Here is a 20,872-nt window from a genome sequence, read left to right as displayed (position 1 = left end):
CCTCCCTTTTTCACCTTCCTCTGCCTTGCCTAAAGATCCTATACCTCGGAATGTTGAGTTGCCAGTCCTGCCCTTCCCTCAACCATGTATCTGTGATGGCAACAAAATCACACTTCCATGTGTCAATCCGTGCCTTCAACTCATCAGTCTCACCTATTACACTCCTAGCATTAAAGTAAAGACCATCCAGTCTTGCCTTACTTTCTTGAACATAGCTGAACTCGCTCTGACTTGCTTCCTTTGCTGTATATGATGTGCCTCTACTCACCAATACTGTGTCCCCCTTCCCCTGCCAGACTAGTTTAAATTTTTCCCAAATGCCCTGGCAAACCTATCTGGAAGGTTGTTGATGATTGAGCACAGATCTCCATGTGTTGTGTTCCTGAGCAAATTATAACCCCCTGACGGAAGCACGACTCCCAGTATGCGTGACCAAAAAGACAGTGATTGATTAGTACTTGACATTGGAGCACATGACTGGAAGGATGATCAGTACCAGCAGGATCTGTACAAGGAGAAGACCATAAAACCATAAAACATAGGAGCAGAATTAGGCCACTTGGCCCATCGAGTCTGCTCTGCCATTCAATCATGGCTGATACTTTTCTCATCCCCATTCTCCTGCCTTTTCCCCATAACCCCTGATCCCCTTATTAATCAAGAACCTATCTATCTCGGTCTTAAAGAGAGTCAATGATCTGGCCTTCACAGTCTTCTGCAGCAAAGAGTTCCACAGATTCACCACTCTCTGGCTGAAGAAATTCCTCCTCATCTGTTTTAAAGGATCATCCCTTTAGCCTGAGGTTGAGCCCTCTGGTTCTAGTTCTTCCTACTCGTAGAAACATCCTCTCCACGTCCACTCTATCCAAGCCTCGCAGTATCCTATAAGTTTCAATAAGATCCCACCTCATCCCTCTAAACTCCAACAAGTACAAACCCAGAGTCCTCAACCGTTCCTCATACGACAAGCTCTTCATTCTCGGGATCATTCTTGTGAACCTCCTCTGGACCCTTTCCAAGGCTAACACATCCTTCCTTAGATATGGGGCCCAAAACTGCTCACAATACTCTGGTGTCTGACCAGAGCCTTATACAGCATCAGAAGTACATCCCTACTCTTGTATTCTAGCCCTCTCGACATGAATGCTAACATTGCATTTGCATTCCTAACTGCTGACTGAACCTGCCCATTAACCTTAAGAGAATCTTGAACAAAGACTCCCAAGTCCCTTTGCGTTCCTGACTTCCTAAGCATTTCCCCATTTAGAAAACAGTCTATGCCTACATTCCTCCTTCCAAAGTGCATAACCTCACTTTTCCACATTGTATTCCATCTGCCACTTCTTTGCCCACTCTCCTAACCTGTCCAAGTCCTTGTGCAGCCCCCCTGCTTCCTCAATACTATCTGTCCCTCTACATATCTTTGTATCAACTGCAAACTTAGCAACAGTGCCTTCAGTTCCTTCCTCCAAATCGTTAATGTATATTGTGAAAAGTTATGGTCCCAGCACTGACCCCTGAGGCACACCACTAGTCACCGGCTGCCATCCTGAGAAAGACCCCATATCCCCACTCTCTGCCTTCTGCCAGTCAGCCAATCCTCTAACCATGCTAGGATCTTACCCTTAACACCATGGGCTCTTAACTTATTTAACAGTCTCCTATGCGGCACCTTGTCAAAAGCCTTCTGGAAATCTAAATAAATCAAGCCCACTGATTCTCCTTTATCTAACTTCCTTGTTACCTCCTTAAAGAACTAACAGATTTGTCAGATGTGACCTCTCCTTGACAAAGCTGTGTTGACTCAGTCCTACTTTATCATCCACTTTCAAGTACTCTGCGATTTCATCTTCAATAATGGACTCTAAAATCTTGCCAATGACCGAAGTCAGACTAACCGGCCTATAATTTCCCGTCTGCTGCCTCCCTCCCTTCTTAAACAGCGGTGTTACATTAGCTACTTTCCAGTGCTTTGGTACCCTCCCTGCCTCCAGTGATTCCTGAAAGATCACCACCAATGCCTCTACACATTCGTCAGCTATCTCTTTTAGAACCCTGGGGTGTGGTCCATCCGGTCCTGGTGATTTATCCACCTTCAGATCTTTCAGTTTCCCCAGAACCTTCTCTCTCCTTAGTGATGGCCACTACACTCACCTGTGCCCAGACTCTCCTGAAGCTCTGGCATCCCATTGGTGTCTTCCACCGTGAAGACTGATGCAAAATAACTATTCAATTCCTTTGTTTCCTATTATTACTTCTCCAGCCTCATTTTCCAGTGGTCCAATGGCTATTTTTGCCTCTCTCATCTTTTATATATTGAAAAAAACTCTTCCTATCTTCTTTTATATTACTAGCTAGCTTACACTCATATTTTTTCTTAACCCCCCTTATTGCTTTTTTAGTTGTCCTCTGCTCACTTTTAAAGGCTTCCCAATCCTCTGGCTTCCCACTAATCCTTGCCACTTTGTATGCTTTTGCTTTTATGCTGTCCTTGACTTCCCTCGTCAGCCATGGATGCCTTTTCCTCCCCTTATGTTTCCTCCTCCTTGGGACGAATTTCTGTTGTGCCTCCCGAATAACTCTCAAAAACTCCTGCCATTGCTGTTCCACTGTCTTCCCTGCTAGGCTCCCTTTCCAATCAACTCTGGCCAGCTCCTCCGTCTTGTCTTTGTTGTTACCTTTATTTAATTGTAATACCGTTACTTCTGATTCCAGCTTCTCCCTCTCAAACTGCAGGGTAAATTCTATCATATTGCGGTCACTGCTCTCAAGGATTCCTTCACCTTAAGTTCCCTAATCAAGTCTGCCTCATTACGCATCACCAAATCTAGAATTGCCTGTTCCCAGTAGGCTCTGTCACAAGCTGCTCCAAAAAGAAAATCTCTTAAGACATTCCATAAATTCCTTTTCTTGGGATCCACTACCTACCTGATTTTCCCAGTCCACCTGCATATTGAAGACCCCCACGATTACTGTCATGTTGCCTTTTTTATATGCCTTTTCTATCTCCTGATTTATTTTCTGCCCCACATCTTGACTACTGCTAGGCGACCCGTACATAACTCCCATCAGGGTCTTTTTACCTTGCGATTCCTTAACTCTATCCACAGAGGTTCTATGCCTTCTGATCCTATATCACTTCTTGCTATCGTTATAACTTCATTCCTTACTAACAATGCAACCCCACCCCCTTTGCCCATCTGCTTGTCCTTCCGATAGGATACATATCCTTGGATATTTAGATCCCAGTCCTAATCCCCTTGCAGCCACTTCTCTGATGCCCACAACATTGTACTGGCCAAGTTCAATGTGCACAACAAGCTCATTTACCTTGTTCCGTATACTGCGCGCATTTAGATACAACACCCTCAGTCCTGCATTGACCACCTCCCTTCTCATACTTGTCATCTTTTGTGCTCTGCCTGAGGTTAGATTCCTGCCACCTCCTATACTCTCGGTTCTATTACGTGGTCTGGAAATTTCACTAACCTCTCCCGAGCTCTCAGCTCCATTAGCCTGCACTTCTACCCTCTCCTTTAACTTTGATTTTCTAATTCTCCATGGAACTGAACCTTCCCCTCCAATTTAGTTCAAAGGCCTATCTACAGAGAGACAAGAGACAGAGACATTGGCAGAAGTAAATCCAGGATCAACCACTTTAGAAACAAGACCCTGAGTCTGGGACTTGGAGACATTAGAACATAGAACAGTACAGCACAGAACAGGCCCTTCGGCCCACGATGTTGTGCTGAGCTTTATCTGAAACCAAGATCAAGCTATCCCACTCCCCATCATCCTGGTGTGCTCCATGTGCCTATCCAATAACCGCTTAAACGTTCCTAAAGTGTCTGACTCCACTATCACTGCAGGCAGTCCATTCCACACCCCAACCACTCTCTGCGTAAAAAACCTACCTCTGATATCCTTCCTATATCTCCCACCACGAACCCTATAGTTATGCCCCCTTGTAATAGCTCCATCCACCCGAGGAAATAGTCTTTGAACGTTCACTCTATCTATCCCCTTCATCATTTTATAAACCTCTATTAAGTCTCCCCTCAACCTCCTCCGCTCCAGAGAGAACAGCCCTAGCTCCCTCAACCTTTCCTCATAAGACCTACCCTCCAAACCAGGCAGCATCCTGGTAAATCTCCTCTGCACTCTTTCCAGCGCTTCCACATCCTTCTTATAGTGAGGTGACCAGAACTGCACACAATATTCCAAATGTGGTCTCACCAAGGTCCTGTACAGTTGCAGCATAACCCCACGGCTCTTAAACTCCAACCCCCTGTTAATAAAAGCTAACACACTATAGGCCTTCTTCACAGCTCTATCCACTTGACTGGCAACCTTTCGAGATCTGTGGATATGGACCCCAAGATCTCTCTGTTCCTCCACAGTCTTCAGAACCCTACCTTTGACCCTGTAATCCACATTTAAATTTGTCCTACCAAAATGAATCACCTCACATTTATCAGGGTTAAACTCCATTTGCCATTTTTCAGCCCAGCTTTGCATCCTATCTATGTCTCTTTGCAGCCTACAACAGCCCTCCACCTCATCCACTACTCCACCAATCTTGGTGTCATCAGCAAATTTACTGATCCACCCTTCAGCCCCCTCCTCTAAGTCATTAATAAAAATCACAAAGAGCAGAGGACCAAGCACTGATCCCTGTGGCACTCCGCTAGCAACCTGCCTCCAATCCGAAAATTTTCCATCCACCACCACCCTCTGTCTTCGATCAGACAGCCAGTTACCTATCCAATCGGCCAACTTTCCCTCTATCCCACACCTCCTCACTTTCATCATAAGCCGACCATGGGGGACCTTATCAAACGCCTTACTAAAATCCATGTATATGACATCAACTGCCCTACCTTCATCAACACACTTAGTTACCTCCTCAAAAAATTCTATCAAATTTGTGAGGCACGACTTGCCCTTCACGAATCTGTGCTGACTATCCCGGATTAATCCGCATCTTTCTAAGTGGTCGTAAATCCCATCCCTAAGGACCTTTTCCATCAATTTACCAACCACTGAAGTAAGACTAACCGGTCTATAATTACCAGTATTTCCCAATAATTACATTGGGAAAAAAAAAATCACACCAGCAGGAAATCTGATCAGTTTGCCTCGCTACAGGTCGTATCTCCAAGTTTAAGTCATGAAGTTTTGATACCTTTTGAACATTTGTGTGTATAATGGAGTAGATCAGAAGTTAGTTACTTTGAGTGTAATGAAGTAAGTCAGAGGTTAAATACTTTGTGTGTAACAAAGATTGATGTCTGGCGTAATTTTGTGGTAACTTGCTACAGGACAATAAAGGAGATTTGTTGTACAATAATTCAAGAATTTGAGTATCTTCATCCACAGCCTCAGTTCATCTGCGTTCGAGGGCAACAGAATGCACAGCTGCTAGTGTGTGTCAGTGGTGGAGGGAATGAATGTTTGTGGAAGGGGTTTCAATCAAGTGGGCTGCTTTGTTGTGTTTGGTGTCAAGCTTCTTGAGTGTTTTGGAGCTGTACTTATCCAGACAATGGAGAGTATTCCATCACATTTCTGACTTCTGCCTTGTAGATGGAGGACAGGCTTTGGGGAGTCAGGATGTATGTTACTCACCACAGGATTCCTGTACTTCGATCTGCTCTGGTAGCCACAGTATTTATATGGCTAGTCCAGTTGAGCTTTTGGTCAATGGTAATTTGCAGGATGTTGATAGGAGGGAATTGAGCGATGGTAATACCATTGAATGTTACGGGGAGATGGTTTGATTGTCTCTTGGGATGGTCATTGCCTGGCACTTGCATGGCGCGAATGTTACTTGCTGTTTGTCAGCCCAAGCCTGAATATCGCCTAGGTTTTGCTGCATTTGGGCATGGACTGCTTCAATATCTGATGAGTTCTGAATGGTGCTGAGCATTGCACAATCAGCAGCAAACAACTGACAGGGCCTGGGCGACATTGTTATTGGTGCAGACTCGATGGGTGGCACAGAGGTTAGCACTGCTGCCTCAGCTCCAGGGACCTGGGTTTGATTCCCGGCTTGGGTCAGTGTGTGGAGTTTGCACATTCTCCCCGTATCTGTGTGGGTTTCTTCCAGGTGCTCTGGTTTCCTCCCACAGTCCAAAGATGTGCAGGTTAGGTTGATTGGCCATGCTAAATTGCCCATTAGAGTCCCAGGATGAGTAGGGTTAGAGGGATTAGTGGGGTAATTATGTGGGGTTACAAGGATAGGGTCTGGGTGGGATTGTTGTCAGTACTGACTTGATGGGCTGAATGGCCTCCTTCTGCACTGTAGGGATTCTAGGATTCTAATTCTAATGAACATCCGTACTTCTGACTTTGATGAAAGTAAGGTCATTGGTGAAGCATGGATGAAGAACGGATGAGAACCAGGGTCTAATCCCACCATGGCAAATGGTGAAACTTGAATTCAATTAAGATCTGGAATTAAAAGGCTAATGATGACCATGACCCATCTGGTACACTGATGTCCTTTCGGAAAGCAGATTTGCTGTCCTCACCTGCTGTGGCCTACACGTGACTCCAGATCTACAGCGACAGGTTGACTCTTAAATGCCCCCTGCAATGGCCGAGCAAGCCACCCAATTCAAGGGCAATTAGGGACGGTCAATAAATGTTGGCCCAGACAGTGATGCCCACATGTAGGGGGTGTCTGGGTAAGATGTTATTTTGGAGAGTCCATGCAGACTCGATGAGCTGAATGGCCTCCTTCTGCCCTGTAGGGATTCTATGGGTCTATGGTTCTAAAGTGTCACCTCCAGCAGCTGAGCCAGCCGTGGTGCCCAGAACTTGGTTCTTGCTGCATTCTCCCAAGGAACCATTGCCCTTAACGGCATCCAGAATGGAAAACTGGCTCGAGTGAGGTAGGCTCAGAGGACCCCTGCACATGCCTGGTCCTCTTAAATTTTCTGGAGGTCAACTATACCACTTCTGCCATATGCCCCTAACCTGTGGTGTAATCACCTCCCTAAACATGCTATCCATGTAGCCTCAACATTGCAGATTTACCAGTGACTCTAGCTGCTGCCTGAGTTCCAAAAACCACAGCTCAAATTTCTGCAACTGGTGACATTTCCTGCACCTGCTCGGCTAAGCCACATCAAGTCATAGGATGCCACAGAATGGACATTCCACATGGCCAAACTGCCCTGTCATACCTTAAGCTTAGTTTTGTACTACTTACTATGAACTGGAGACCAGAAAGTAGACTTACCTCACCAAATTCCTTCCCCTGTGCCTATAAGTTTTTAGGATATTTATTGGTGTTACAAGTAGGCTTGCATTAACACTGCAATGAAGTTACTGTGAAAATCGCCTAGTTGCCACATTCGTGTCTCAATGACTATCGGCCGGTGGCTCTGACATCCATCATTATGAAGTGCTTCGAAAGGTTAGTCATAGCACGAATCAATTCCAGCCTCCTGGACTACCTGGATCCACTACAGTTTGCCTCCCGCCACAACAGGTCCACAGCAGACGCCATCTCCCTGGCCTTGCACTGAACCCTGGAATACCTACATAACAAGGACACCTATGTCAGACTCCTATTTATTGACTACAGCTCAGCCTTCAACACCATTATTCCTATGAAACTCCTCTCCAAATTCTGTGGCCTGGGACTCGGCACCTCCCTCTGCTACTGGATCCTGAACTTCCTAACTCTCAGACCACAATCAGTAAGGATAGGCAACAACACCTCCTCCACGATCATCCTCAACACTGGTGCCCCATAAGGCTGCGTTCTCAGCCCCCGACTGACTGTGACTGTGGGGCCAAATTCCCCATCAATTCGATTTTCAAGTTTGCTGACGACACCACTGTAGTGGGTCGGATCTCAAACAATGATGAGACAGCGAATCTGGTGAACTGGTGCGCCAACAATAATCTCTCCCTCAATGTCAACAAAACGAAGGAATTTGTCATCGACTTCAGGAAGCGTAAAGGAGAACATGCCCCGATCTACATCAACGGGGACAAAGTAGAAAGGGTTGAGAGCTTCAGGTTTTTAAGATGTCCAGATCACCAACAACCTGTCCTGGTTCCCCCCCCATGCCGACACTATAGTTAAGAAAGCCACCAAAACCTCTACTTTCTCAGAAGACTGAGAAATCTTTGTCGCTTCTTTGGACACGGGTGAGGTCCCTGAGGATTGAAGGATAGCGAATGTGGTCCCGTTGTTTAAGAAGGGTAGCAGGGATAACCCAGGAAATTATAGGCCGGTGAGCTTGACGTCCGTGGTAGGGAAGTTGTTGGAGAGGATTCTTAGAGACAGGATGTATGTGCATTTAGAACGGAACAATCTCATTAGTGACAGACAGCATGGTTTTGTAAGAGGGAGGTCGTGCCTTACAAATTTGGTGGAGTTTTTTGAGGAAGTGACAAAAACGGTCGATGAAGGAAGGGCCGTGGATGTCGTCTATATGGATTTCAGTAAGGCATTTGACAAAGTCCCACATGGCAGGTTGGTTAAGAAGGTTAAGGCTCATGGGATACAAGGAGAACTGGCTTGGCCATAGGAGACAGAGGGTAGTGGTCGAAGGGTCTTTTTCCGGCTGGAGGTCTGTGACCAGTGGTGTTCCGCAGGCTCTGTACTGGGACCTCTGCTATTTGTGATATATATAAATGATTTGGAAGAAGGTGTAACTGGTGTAATCAGCAAGTTTGCGGATGACACGAAGATGGCTGGAATTGCGGATAGCGAAGAGCATTGTCGGGCAATACAGCAGGATATAAAAAGGCTGGAAAATTGGGCGGAGAGGTGACAGATGGAGTTTAATCCGGATAAATGCGAAGTGATGCATTTTGGAAGAAATAATGTAGGGAGGAGTTATACAATAAATGGCAGAGTCATCAGGAGTATAGAAACACAGAGGGACCTAGGTGTGCAAGTCCACAAATCCTTGAAGGTGGCAACACAGGTGGAGAAGGTGGTGAAGAAGGCATATGGTATGCTTGCCTTTATAGGACGGGGTATAGAGTATAAAAGCTGGAGTCTGATGATGCAGCTGTATAGAATGCTGGTTAGGCCACATTTGGAGTACTGCGTCCAGTTCTGGTTGCCGCACTACCAGAAGGACGTGGAGGCATTGGAGAGAGTGCAGAGAAGGTTTACCAGGATGTTGGCTGGTATGGAGGGTCTTAGCTATGAGGAGAGATTGGGTAGACTGGGGTTGTTCTCCTTGGAAAGACGGAGAATGAGGGGAGATCTAATAGAGGTATACAAGATTATGAAGGGTATAGATAGGGTGAACAGTGGGAAGCTTTTTCCCAGGTCGGAGGTGACGATCACGAGGGGTCACGGGCTCAAGCTGAGAGGGGCGAAGTATAACTCAGACATCAGAGGGACGTTTTTTACACAGAGGGTGGTGAGGGCCTGGAATGCGCTGCCAAGTAGGGTGGTGGAGGCAGGCACGCTGACATCGTTTAAGACTTACCTGGATAGTCACATGAGCAGCCTGGGAATGGAGGGATACAAACGATTGGTCTAGTTGGACCAAGGAGCGGCACAGGCTTGGAGGGCCGAAGGGCCTGTTTCCTGTGCTGTACTGTTCTTTGAAATTTGGTCTGTCAGCTACAACTCTCACCAACATTTACAGATGCACCACAGAAAGCATTCTTTCTGGTTGTATCACTTTTTGGTATGGCTCCAACTGTGCCCAAAACTGCAAAGAACTACAAAAGGTCGTGAATGTAGCCAAAATGGGTATATTGTTTTGCATTCTGTGGAGGGGGATGACCCTCCAGGGATAAGCCACGAGGACCAGATTGCCTGCACAGAGACAGGCTCAGAGGCCCAGAAGGGAAAGAAGGGGATTAGGAGAGAAATAGTGGTGGGGGATGCGATGGTTAGAGGCAGTTCTGGGAAATGAGCCCGGTCAGGTCGTCAAAGTTTCAGTAGGGGAACATGTGGCAAATAGTGACCACAACTCTGTTAACTTTAGGATAATAATGGACAAGGACGAGTGTTGTCCTAAGGGTAGGGTGCTAAATTGGGGGAAGGCTAACTATAGCCGGATTAGGCAGGAATTGGTGGCCGTTGATTGGGAGAAGCTGTTTGAGGGTAAGTCCATGTCTGGCATGTGGGAGTCTTTTAAGGAACAGTTGATAAAGCTGCAGGACAGGCATGTGCCAGTAAAAAGGAAGGATAGGAAAGGTAGGTTTCGAGAGCTGTGGATAACCAGGGAAATTGAGGATCTGATCAAAAAGATAAGAGAGGCATACGTTAGGTCCAGGCAACTGAAAACAGATGCAGCTCTGGAGGAACACAGAGAGAGTAGGAAAGAACTCAAACGGGGAGTTCGAAGGGCAAAAAGAGGTCACAAAATGTTCTTGGCAGACAGGATTAAGGAGAATCCTAAGGCATTTTATTCATACGTTAGGAACAAAAGATGTGTCAGGGAAAAAGTCGGACCTCTCAGGGACAAAGGAGGGGAATTATGCTTAGAACCCAAGGGAATAGGGGAGATCCTAAATGAATACTTTGCATCAGTATTCACAAAGGAGAGGGACTTGTTGACCAGGAGTGTCTCAGAGGGAGGTGTTGACCCGTTAGAGAGAATCTCCATTACGAGAGAGGAAGTGTTAGGTTTTTTAGGTAACATTAAAACTGACAAATCCCCAGGGCCTGATGGCATCTATCCTAGACTGCTCAGGGAGACAAGAGATATAATTGCCGGGCCTCTGACGGAAATCTTTGTCTCTTCATTGGACATAGGTGAGGTCCCTGAGGATTAGAGGATAGCGAATGTGGTACCGTTATTTAAGAAGGGTAGCAGGGATAACCCGGGCAATTATAGGCCAGTGAGCTTGACGTCCGTGGTAGGGAAGTTGTTGGAGAGGATTCTTAGAGACAGGATGTTTGCGTATTTAGAACGGAACAATCTCATTAGTGACAGACAGCATGGTTTTGTAAGAGGGAGGTTGTGCCTTACAAATTTGGTGGAGTTTTTTGAGGAAGTGACAAAAATGGTTGACGACGGGCCGTGGATGTCGTCTCTATGGATTTCAGCAAGGCATTTGACATATATATATATATATATATATAATTTGGAAGAAGGTGTAACTGGTGTTATCAGCAAGTTTGCGGATGACACGAAGATGGCTGGACTTGCGGATAGCGATGAACATTGTCGGACAATACAGCAGGATATAGATAGGCTGGAAAATTGGGCGGAGAAATGGCAGATGGAATTTAATCCAGATAAATGCGAAGTGATGCATTTTGGAAGAACTAATGTAGGGGGGAGTTATACAATAAATGGCAGAGCCATCAAGAGCATAGAAACACAGAGGGACCTAGGTGTGCAAGTCCACAAATCCTTGAAGGTGGCAGCACAGGTGAAGAGGAAGGCATATGGTATACTTGCCTTTATAGGATGGGGTATAGAGTATAAAAGCTGGAGTCTGATGTTGCAGCTGTATAAAACGCTGGTTAGGCCACATTTGGAGTACTGCGTCCAGTTCTGGTCGCCGCACTACCAGAAGGACATGGAGGCGCTAGAGTGAGTGCAGAGAAGGTTTACCAGGATGTTGCCTGGTATGGAGGGTCTTAGCTATGAGGAGAGATTGGGTAAACTGGGCTTGTTCTCCCTGGAAAGACGGAGAATGAGGGGAGCCCAAATAGAGGTGTACATAATTATGAAGGGTATAGATAGGGTGAACAGTGGGAAGCCTTTTCCCAGGTCGGAGGTGACGATCATGAGGGGTAACGGGCTCAAGGTGAGAGGTATAACTCAGATATCAGAGGGACGTTTTTTACACAATGGTGGGGGCCTGGAATGCGCTGCCAAGTAGGGTGGTGGAGGCAGACACGCTGGCATCATTTAAGACTTACCTGGATAGTCACATGAGCAGTCTGGGAATGGAGGGATACAAATGAATGGTCTAGTTGGCCTCTTTTTTCGGTCAAACCAAATAAACAAACTCAGATTAAGTCAGGACAAAGTAAAAGGGGCAGCTCCCCAAAAGGAGGGGGAACAGCCCAAACAGAAATCAAAGTACAAAGGAAACTTAAAAACATCAAATTAAAATGTGATTGTCAGGGTCAATAACGCACCCCATCCCCTGCGGTTAGTATCAGTGGCACAGGCTTTGAGAGCCGAAGGGCCTGTTTCCTGTGCTGTACTGTTCTTTGTTAGCCCAATCCATCACGCAAACCAGCCTCCCATCCATTGACTCTGTCTACATTTCCCACTGCCTCGGCAAAGCAACCAGCATAATTAAGACCCCCACACAGCCTGGACATTCTCTCTTCCACTTTCTTCCTTCGGGAAAAAGCTACAAGAGTCTGAGGTCACATACCAACCGACTCAAGAACAGCTTCTTCCCTGCTGCTGTCAGACTTTTGAATAGACTTACCTTGCATTAAGTTGATCTTTCTCTACACCCTAGCTATGACTGCAACACTACATTCGGCACTCTCTCATTTCCTTCTCTATGCACGGTCTGTTTTGTCTGTATAGCGCACAAGAAACAATACTTTTCACTATGTTAATACATGTGACAATAATAAATCAAATCAAGTGTACACTGAGGGAGAATTTAGCATGGCCAACACACCTAAACAGCACATCTTTCGGACTGTGGGAAGAAACCGGAGTACCGCATGGCTTTGAGTGTGGAAAATCATGTCTCATGGATTTGATTGCATTTTTTTGAAGGGGTATCCAAGTAGATGAGGGCAGTACAGCCGATGTTGTCTACATGGACTTTAGCAAGGCCTTGACAAGGTACCGCATGGTAGGTTGTTGCACAAGGTTAAATCTCACGGGATCCAGGGAGGGTAACCAATTAGATACAAAATTGGCTTGACGACAGAAGATGGTTGTAAAGGTTGTTTTTCAAACTGGAGCAACATGCTACAATTTATTAAATAATAGTCCATTTTGCTGTTATTCTTACCAAAATGGATGACCTCACATTTATCAACATTGTACTCCATCTACCAGACCCTCACCCACTCACTTAGACTATCTATATCCCTTTGCAGACTTTCAACGTCCTCTACACACTTTGCTCTGCCACTCATCTTAGTGTCATCAGCGAATTTTGACACACTACACTTGGTCCTGAACTCCAAATATCTATGTAAATCATAAACAATTGCGGTCCCAACACTGATCCCTGAGGCACACCACTAGTCACTGATCGCCAACCAGAAAAACATCCATTTACCCCCACTCTTTGCTTTCTGTTAGTTAACCAATCCTCTATCCATGCTAATACATTACCCGTAACACCGTGCACCTTTATCTTATGCAGCAACCTTTGGTGCGGTACCCTGTCAAATGCCTTCTGGAAATCCAGATACACCACATCCACAGGTTCCCCATTGTCCACTGCACATGTAATGTTCTCAAAGAATTCCACCAAATTAGTCAAACATGACCTGCCCTTCATGAACCCATGCTGCGTCTTACCATTGGTACAATTTATATCCAGATGTCTCGCTACTTCTTCCTTGATGATAGATTCAAGCATTGTCCCTACTACAGAAGTTAAGCTAACCGGCCGATACTTACCCGCCTTTTGTCTACCTCCTTTTTAAAATAGTGGCGTCACATTTGCTGTTTTCCAATCTGCGAGAATCACCCTAGAGTCCAGCGAATTTTGGTAAATTTGCTATTTAGTGCATTTGCTATTTCCCTCACCATCTCTTTTAGTACCCTGCGATGCATTTCATCAGGGCCAGCTTTGTCTACCTATAATCCCATTAACTTGCCCAACACTATCTCTTTAGTGATAATGATAGTTTCTAGGTCCTCACCTGCCAAAGCCTTCTTGTCATCAATTTTTGGCATGTTATGTGTATCTTCCTCTGTGAAGACCGACACAAAATACCTGTGCCAAAATACACAAATGCCTTAGCCATTTTCTCATTTCCAGTTATTACATCCCCCCTTCTTAATCTCTAAAGGACCAATGTTTACTTTAGCCATTTTTTAAAAATATATTTGTAGAAACTTTTGCTATCTGTTTTTATATTCTGAGCTAGTTTACTCTCATAATTCAACTTACTTTATAGCTTTTTTCATGGCTTTCTGTTGACCTTTAAAGATTTCCCAATCCTCTAGTTTCCCACTAACCTTTGCCACTTCGTATGCATTTTCTTTCAATTTGATAACCTCCTTTATTTCCTTAGATATCCATGGCCAATTATGTATTTTTCTACAGTCCTTCACCACTGGTATATACTTTTGCTGAGCACTGAAAAATCGCTTTGAAATTCCTCCATTGTTCAATTGTCCCACTATAAAGTTTTTGCTCCCAGTCTACCTTAGCCAACTCCTCCCTCATCCCAGTGTAGTCTCCTTTGTTTAAGCACAAGATACTGGTATTGGATTTTACCTTCTCATGTTCCATCTGTATTTTAAATTCAACCATACAGTGATCGCTCCTTCCAAGAGGATCTCTAACTGTAAGATCATTTGTTATTATTAAAAGATATAGAGGGATGTTGACTATTTAAAGTTGTTGAACTGAATGTTGCGTGCAGAAGGTTGTAATGTACCTAATCAGATATGTTGTTCTTCCAGTTTGCATTGGGCAGCACTGGAGCTTTACAACAAGCCTATCAGCATGAGAGCAAGATGGAGAGTTGAAATGGCAAGCATCCGGAAGGTTGGGGTCATGCCAATGGATGGAGCGAAGATGTTCTACCAGTCACCCAGCCTGTGCTTAGTCTCCCCCCTGACCACATTGGGTGCAGAGAAAGTTGAAGGAAATGCAGATGAAATGCTACTCGATTGCTTAGTTTATTCTGTTTTTACTTCAGATTCACAGCATTTTGCTTTTATCAGAGGCTGGAATTTCATGAAATCAGACTTCCTGACTCTCCAAAGTCTGGCACAGGTTAGGAGTGTGATGGAATACGTTCCACTTGCCTGGATGAGTGCAATTACAGCAACACTCAAGAAGCTTGCCATCATCCAGGTCAAAGCTGCCACTTGATATCCTTAAGAGTATTGATAGGCAGAGGGATCTGGGTGTATAGGTAACAGGTCACTGAAAGTGGCAACACAGGTGGAGAAGGTTGTCAAGAAGGCATACGGCATGCTTGCCTTCATCGGCCAGGGCATTGAGTTTAAACATTGGCAAGTCATATTGTAGCTTTATAGAACCTTAGTTAGGCCGCACTTGGAATATAGTGTTCAATTCTGGTCACCACACTACCAGAAGGATGTGGAGGCTTTGGAGAGAGTACAGAAAGGATTTACCAGGGTGCTGCCTGGTATGGAGGGCATTAGCTATGAGGAGAGGTTGGAGAAATTGGTTTGTTCTCACTGGAATGACGGAGGTTGAGGGGTGATAGAAGTCTACAAGATTATGAGGGGCATGGACAGAGTGGATAGTCAGAAACTTTTTCCCCAGGGTGGAAGAATCAATTACTAGGGGGCATAGTTTAAAGGAGATGTAGGAGGCAAGTTTTTTTTTTTACACAGAGGGTGGTGGGTGCCCGGAATTCACTGCAGGGGGAGGTAGTTTAAGCAGATACGATAGTGACTTTTAAGAGGCATCTTGACAAATAAATGAATAGGATGGGAATAGAGGGATATGATCCCTGGAAAGGTAAGGGGTTTTAGTTCAATCAGGCAGCATGATTGGTGCAGGCTTGGAGGGCCGAAGGGCCTGTTCTTGTGCTGTAATTTTCTTTGTTCTTTGATTGGTACCCATTCCGACATCTTGGAACATTGTAGCACCTACAAAATGCTGTGTAACAACTCAACAAATCTCCATCAACATCACCTTCTGAACTGGTGACCTTCATTACCCAAAGGACCAAGGGCACCAGGCACACAAGAACACTATCACTTAAGTTGCCCCTTCAAATCACAAACATCCCAACTTGGAAGCATATTGCCATTCCTTCAGTCCTCAGGCTAAAGTCCTGGAATTCCCTACCCACACGCCAATAACAGACTGCAGCAGTTCAAAGCCAGTTATCACCACCTCAGAGGGCAATTCGTATTGGGCAGTCAGTGCATCTTCAGCAACACCCACATTCCATGAACGTATTAAATGTAAATTCATCCTGGATGGCACATGAATCTGGGAATCTACATCTATAATCAAACTGGACTTCTTAATACATTAAATTATTGATTGTATTATCTTTACTCACTTGTTTCATATCCATAAACCCATAAAGTGCATATCAGCCATCTATACAACGAAAGGCACAGCATCTTGGTACTCAGCTGCTGATACTGAGACATTGGTCAAACCCTAGTCTGTGGAGGAAGAAAAGGAGCCATTTTATTGGTTGGGTTTATGTGCTCAGCTAAGATACATTGTACACTTGCACTTTCTCAATTAGCATGTCTCTCAGATGAGAGAATGCTGGTTTACAGTGAGAAAGTTATAAATTTTTAAGGAAAAATAAGATCACTTATAAGAAAAAAGTGACTAAATAGGCTGGGGGTACAATAGGATCTAGGGCTACAAATACACAATATCAATGCACATTAATGAAGTCACAGAATATATAGATATATTACGAGTATAAATACAGAACCGGCGAGGTTATTATTAGGACAAGACTGAACCATCAGATGTTCTTTTCTACAGAAAAAGTTAACCTGAGAGCGGTTCAATAAGGCAGATAGAGCTATTTCGAATTTTAAGGTTGTCCGAAGCTGGAGACCATAAATACAAGATGGTTATGAATAAGTCCACTAAGAATTCAGGAGAAATCTCTTCACCTAGAGTGGTAAGAAAGTGAAATTTGCTATCACACTGATCATTTGATTAAATTACCATATATTTTTAAATTTTATTTATTAGTCACAAGTAGACTTACATTCACACTGTGATGAAGGTACTGTGAAAATCTCCGAGTCGCCATACTCCGGCACCTGTTCGGGTACACAGAGAATTTAGCATGGCCAATTCACCCAACCTGCATGGCTTTGGGAGGAAACCGGAGCACCCAGAGGAAACTCACGCAGACACGGAGAACGTGCAAACTCCACATAGACAGTGACCCAAGCTGGGAATCGAACTCGGGTCCCTGGTGCTGTGAGGCAGCAGTGCCACCATGCTGCCCCTCGTATATACACAAAGAGGGAGTTAAAAAGGTAACAGGAGAGAAAGGAACAGATAGTTGTTAGGGTTAGATATGGGGAGGTTTATATGAAGCCTCAACCTGTTGGGCCAAATGGCCCATTTAATTTCTGCAAATTCTATTTCAACTTCTGGTTTTATTAACATAGGATTCCAGGTTATATGAACCAATACTTTTACAGGTAATCATGGACCTTGAATATAAATAGTGTACAGCATCATCAATGGGACATTTCTCAGGGGGGGGTGGGGGGGGGGAAATCAAGCTGCAAGTAGTTTCTACACGATTGGTCTAGATTTTGTATCATGGTCACAGGATGCCAATCAAAATGGGTTGCCTTGTCCTGGATGGTTTTGAGCTTCTTGATTATTGTCGCAGCTGCACTTATCCAGGATCAACAAGTGGCTACTATTCCATCACATTACTGAGTTGTGTCTTGTAGATGGTGGACAGGCTTTGGGGACTTGAGTTGGTTTACTGAGGGTGGAAAATGAGAGCCGGTCAGAGTCTTCACCCGACTTGTATTCAATCATAACTACGCTTGTTATCACATTGACTGTCTTGTGATTTCAGCCAAATGTCTTGCCGACACACTTTTCAAGCTCAATCACACATGAACTCAAAATGATAAAACGGAAACCACACAATAGGCAGCATAAGCATCTTTGGAAAGAACACAGGACATAAGAATTTTAAGGGCTGGATTTCTGATACCTAAATGTCAGTCAATAGTTCCACAAATGCAATAAATATGGATTTTAAATAATTTCCCAGCAACTACAGAAATATTGCAGCATTGTTTATATAAATCATATTTGAAACTGCTAAGTATATGAAAGTCTGTCCAATGGTTTACCTTAGTCCTTGCAGTTTTCGAGTAGCACCACAAAATCTTCAGCATTTACACAAGAGAAATCAAATAATGGGAAGAGGCAAATTTGGAATAAAAGAATCATCTTCGGATTAATTTCCTTGGAAGGAATTTGAATGATTTATAACAAAGACAAGTCACGAGTGTTCCTGAAGCTGCATTTTATTCAGATAAATCCACTGGCAAAAGATTTGACTCAAGTGGCAACGTTCTGTTCAAAGGACCATGCCAACTGATGAAAGTACAACAAATGACATTTGATTTTTAAAATCAGTATACAGTTTTCAATAAATGAGTTTTAAAACAAAAGACCATCAGTTTGCTTTCAAAGTGTCTTGCAATAAGTTACATGAAAAAACTGCTTGCGTAGGGAAATCTTTCATTATTTTTCAGTGGCAAGGAAAATGACTCAAAATTAATTCGGCACATTGCTGGCAATATTCAACTTACGGTCTCCCCCCCAAAAAAATCTCTAGGTGTTCCATGCCAATTTTCCATTTAAATTCTTTAAAAGCCACAAGGCTTGTGTTTTTTTTTGCAAGAAATGTTCAATCCTCAAAGAGTTAACTGAGTCAACAACTGGATAACACAAATTCAAAGAAAATCGGCCGATTAAAATAAAAATAAGTTGAGTGATCGTATTCTCGCAGACCAGTCATCTTAAGAATGGCAGTCCGGGTTTCCAAATATAAGATTTTGTAAAAGGACCGGCCAGACAGTGGAAGTGAAGTGCTTTCCGCTCTCTTTTCATTCTTTGCACCGCATGGAATTGTGGAAAAATCTCACCAGAAAGCAAAACGATTTCGACAAATTCCAAAAGGAGCTGACAAAAGGAGACTCAGTGGCGATTTAAGTCGCCTAGATAACGTCCAAATGACCAAAGGTTTAATTTTAAAAAAGAGAAAACGACATAGTATTTGAGGTTCAGAGTCGAAAGCCCCGACATAACAAGCTCCAAACTAAACAACAGGTAACAAGATTAATCATGGTGAAAATGGTTTTCTAGCATTTTAACATAACAGGCAAATCAAATTTCATCAGATACTGCTTTCTGCGGTTCCAAGAGCCATTTTAGAAACATTGTGGGGGGTTGATCCTGAATCTGGCAGAAATGCTTCTCTTGATTTGATCAGTCATAGTCCCTGTATGAGCGGCCTCCGTAACCACCACTACTACCACCACCACCACCGTAGTAGTATCCACCTTGGCCCTTGTACCCACCCGAATAGCTATCCCGGTCTCCTGTATCGTACCGGCCTCCGCCGCTATAGCCGCCGCTCCTGTCACTATCCCAATAGCCTCCTGTTCCTCTCCTGCGGCCACTGTTACTGTAGCCGCCGCCGCCTCGACCATACCCGCGGCCGCCTCCAGACTTCTTCTCGGCGTGGCCCACTCGGATTTGGCGCCCATCGAGGGATTTTCCGTTCATCGCCTGCAGCGCGTCCCTGGCGTCCTCCGGGTTTTCGAAAGTGATAAAGCCGAAACCGCGGGATGTCATGGTGTCTTTGTCTTTAATCACTTTCACCTCAGAAATCTGCCCGTACTTGGAGAAAACATCTTCCAGGGACTGCTCGTCTGTGTCGAAGTTCAGGCCGCCGACAAACAACTTTCCTTCTTCGGTCATGGTGGCGGGATTGCTGCGCACTTGACTGTGTGAAGCTGCAGGAGTTGAGAATGGCGCCGATCACTCAGACAAAGAGGCAGCAGAGAGCGGAAATTGCCTCATTTGAATGACTCCGTGGGAAAATGGCCGCTTCTCTCTTTTGTCTCTCTCGCCCCCTTTCGTTCTGCGTCTCGACAAGCTTTCTCGGAGCAGCTGCAAAAGAATGAAACCAGCCACCAATGCAGGTAAAATAAGGTTTTAGAAGGAAAATAATCCATTTCAGTCCTCCGAATTTAAGGGCTGTGAAAAATGAAGCGTAAGACACACAGGATCATATTATACAATATTTTCACAGATTTATAGACAACATAAAGCAGAAACTGACCATTCGGTCCACCTAGTCCGTGCCCATTTTTCTTCTGGAGAGGAGTTTTCTCCCACAACACTTCAACATGAATGTCGGCAGCCACTTGTATTCATAGTACGCCTTAAATGGAGCAAAAAAGCCTAAGGAATGACTGATGCCAGCCAAAAGCTGTTTTGGATGAGAGCTCAAGTTTACAAATGGTGCAAGGTATCAGAATAATTCTAACAAACACATGCAAGAGAAAGTAGATTATTAGCCCAGAGGTATTTCAGGACCACTGTCATTGTGTCTATCAGAAACCATGATATTAATGCCAATGTTAACAGATTTTAATTTGCTTTTGTCATTTTTTTGTTCACTGGTTTATCTATTGTTGTATTAATGGTATCAAAGCTCTTTATAGGCCTGTCAATATCAGGTAAACGTTAGGAATAGATTATTATGAGCTGCAAGAGGTAACAAGTGTGACCAAAGGTCTCTTCTTCTTAATCAGCCCCTTGGGATGACTTGCTTCCACTCTGATTTAATGGATTCTGAAATGGCTGATCAGTCCAATGTGTCATCTGAAGAAAAAAAGGTTGAGTGCTGCTTTGACAAAGGGTCATCTGGACTCGAAATGTCAGCTCTTTTCTCTCTTTACAGATGCTGCCAGACCTGCTGAGATTTTCCGCATTTTCTTTTTTGATGCCATCTGAAGACTCTGTCACATGCAGTGCGGGTGATGCTTGAAGCTTTAGGGTTGTTTGAATGTTTGTAGGGTGTTCCTGATGCCTCAGTGTTACTTCTGCTCCTTGCCGTGATATGTTGGTGCCTTCTCCGTTTTGGTTGGTCATTGTCATGAACTGCCTGGATGTTATCTGTGAGGGCATCTGAACTGGAAACACTGGTTCGTGGTGGTGTATAGTTTTGTTTTAGGAATGATGTGGGGAGTCACGTGAA

General features: G+C 44.4%; 2 pseudogenes across 1 annotated transcript; one reads left to right on the top strand and one right to left on the bottom strand.

Moving 5' to 3' along the window:
• Window positions 1-18,502: 18,502 nt before the first annotated feature.
• LOC144493362 (RNA-binding protein 3 pseudogene) lies at window positions 18,503-20,055 on the bottom strand (annotated as a pseudogene). Its single transcript, XR_013497733.1, has 2 exons — window positions 19,952-20,055; window positions 18,503-19,779 (listed from the first exon to the last, which is right to left on the bottom strand). The product of XR_013497733.1 is annotated as an RNA-binding protein 3 pseudogene (transcript).
• The window catches only part of LOC144493946 (heme-binding protein 1-like), a 61,517-nt pseudogene continuing 60,230 nt past the window's right edge, over window positions 19,586-20,872 (top strand).

Source organism: Mustelus asterias, chromosome 5, assembly GCF_964213995.1.
Source record: "Mustelus asterias chromosome 5, sMusAst1.hap1.1, whole genome shotgun sequence".
Taxonomy (NCBI): domain Eukaryota; kingdom Metazoa; phylum Chordata; class Chondrichthyes; order Carcharhiniformes; family Triakidae; genus Mustelus; species Mustelus asterias.
The sequence above is the reverse complement of the archived record's forward strand: the minus strand, read 5'-3'. Positions and strand labels throughout refer to the sequence as shown.